Source organism: Tupaia chinensis, unplaced genomic scaffold (assembly GCF_000334495.1).
Source record: "Tupaia chinensis unplaced genomic scaffold, TupChi_1.0 Scaffold000504_1, whole genome shotgun sequence".
In the NCBI taxonomy this organism is placed as follows: Eukaryota; Metazoa; Chordata; class Mammalia; order Scandentia; family Tupaiidae; genus Tupaia; species Tupaia belangeri.
Window position 1 is genome coordinate 357,532 of NW_006160016.1, and position 2,107 is coordinate 359,638.

Consider the following 2,107-nt stretch of genomic DNA (forward strand, 5'->3'; position numbering starts at 1 on the left):
ACCATGTAACCTGCTGGTCTTAGATGCAATTTTTGTTTAATACCAAACAGTTTTTGTATAAATTCAAAAATTGTTTAGAAACTTGTGTTTATGAAAATTGCTTATTAAGGTTTCTGCCATTTCTCCCCATTTGCTCTCAGACATTAAAAATAAAATTAATGCAGGTAACCTGTCCTGAAGGGTGCCACTGCGCTATGACTGCTGGTCCCAGTAAGAGAGCTCCTGAGCACTCATCACCAACCTCAGCATCTCCAAGAGGGCAGGCCTGAGGAGAGCAAGACACCTGGTACACAGCAGCCTTCACCACCAGCTTATTTCTGTCCCTGGCAATGTGAGCTACAAGAGGTAGCTGTGTCCACTGGCCCAGGGGTTGTGTCAGGCAGCAAGTTCCTGTTAGATAGGCTGGTACAGAAAAGGAGCCAAGGGAGAAGGATGGAAGAAAGCATAGAAGAGGAAGGGGACAGCTATGAGTGATGATGGATGACTAGAACTACAACGAGGAGGGGGCCTTGTAAGGTTTTCTGCAGCCACTGCCACCTCCACCACCCACTTTGTTGATTTCAGTTCCTGCCTGACAGTTTTACGGGGGCATTGCTGGTGGTGTCAGCTGTCTCTGTGGTTAGGAAAGGCACAAAGGAGGGGCTCTCAATGGGACCCCCATCACCACTGGAGGCCAAGTGGGTGATGATGATGTTAAAGAGCTGCCACTTGGCTGCAGCCAAGGCAACCTCCACCCCAGCTCTACTATCAACTTCAACATCTCCACCTCCAAGCTCTTAATGAATATCACTATTAAAGATGACAAGAGCACATACTGGGGGCTTCAGGTCCTTTAGTGGTTAGGCGCTGGACATTGATATGATCGACTATGGTTAAAGTACCAGACACAGCAGGTTAAAATCCATGCCAGACACATGTGTATGTGTGCCAAAAACATTGAGAATAGAATAAAAGTGAAGAAATTGCAACATGACCATCTCCCACAGAGGGTGATTTCTCACTTTCTCTGTCTATCTTTTTTCTCTCTCTGGCAATCAAACATGCTCTGTAGGAAATATCCCTCTCTAAAAAAACAAATTTCTGGACAAAATTAGATAGTGTCATAGACGAACTTTTAGTACAGAATCTGGATGACTTTATCCCTATATCCTATGAATATACAGCTGTGTGTATGAGTGTGTAAGCCAGCAGCAGTGGAACAGATGTATAGTGATCTGATTTAAAAGATTTCTCACCAGTGGATGAATTCTCTATTTCTCTCTCTCTTTTTCTCTTTGGTGAGTGCATATGCTCTCTGGAAAAAAGTGTTTTTTAAAAAAGCTATGACCATAAAAACCAGCTGTAACAATAGCTAGTGCCAAGGGAAAAAATGTAAATATTTGGTCTCTAGTTAGAAGTATGATAAATAGATAAGCATTCTAATACCTCATAAGACATGCCCTGAACCATTAATGACAGACTACAATAGAGAAGGTTAGTGATTTCTAGTGAAGTAAAGGCTTCATATTTTGAAAAAATATACTTGGGACACTTATGATAAAAGTTGTTTCCAAGTTTTCTTTTGTATTTGACACATGGGAGCATCACAGCACATTGTGCCTCTTTTCTACATACGAAAAAGCTTTACATTGAAACCAGCTTAACAAAGACTTAAAAGGTAGCCTTATAAAGCTGTTCATGGAACACGTTGAGAAAAGCACATTTACAGCAGAATGGCTTTACTTTTAGAAGCCCAGACAACTCCATCTCAGATTGCATCTTCTACTATGGCAAATACTGAGAAGGCCTGTATACTCTCAGAACAGAATCAGTTCAGATGGCTCCAAATCTGTTTTCTAAATTTATCTCGAACATTTTCCCTCTGGCAGTAGAACATGGCCTTTCTGAATATGCTGTTCAAGATCAGAAACTTCAAAGAGAACATATTCAGAGTGATTTTACAAGAGGTGACATGTCCCAGAAGAGAGCTGGGGATGAGTTAGCTTGTAACAGCTCATCAGCATATGCAAGTTCCAGGGGGAACAGACAGTGAATGTATAATGTAATTTCCTTCTGAAAAAGAGGATGCACCAGAGCTGCCGAGAGTGTACACAGTGGGGGGGGGGCT

At 42.0% G+C, this 2,107-nt stretch overlaps 1 pseudogene; it reads left to right on the top strand.

Moving 5' to 3' along the window:
- The first annotated feature begins 432 nt into the window (after positions 1-432).
- LOC114009279 (CDK2-associated and cullin domain-containing protein 1 pseudogene) lies at positions 433-2,032 on the top strand (annotated as a pseudogene).
- The last annotated feature ends 75 nt before the right edge of the window (positions 2,033-2,107 follow it).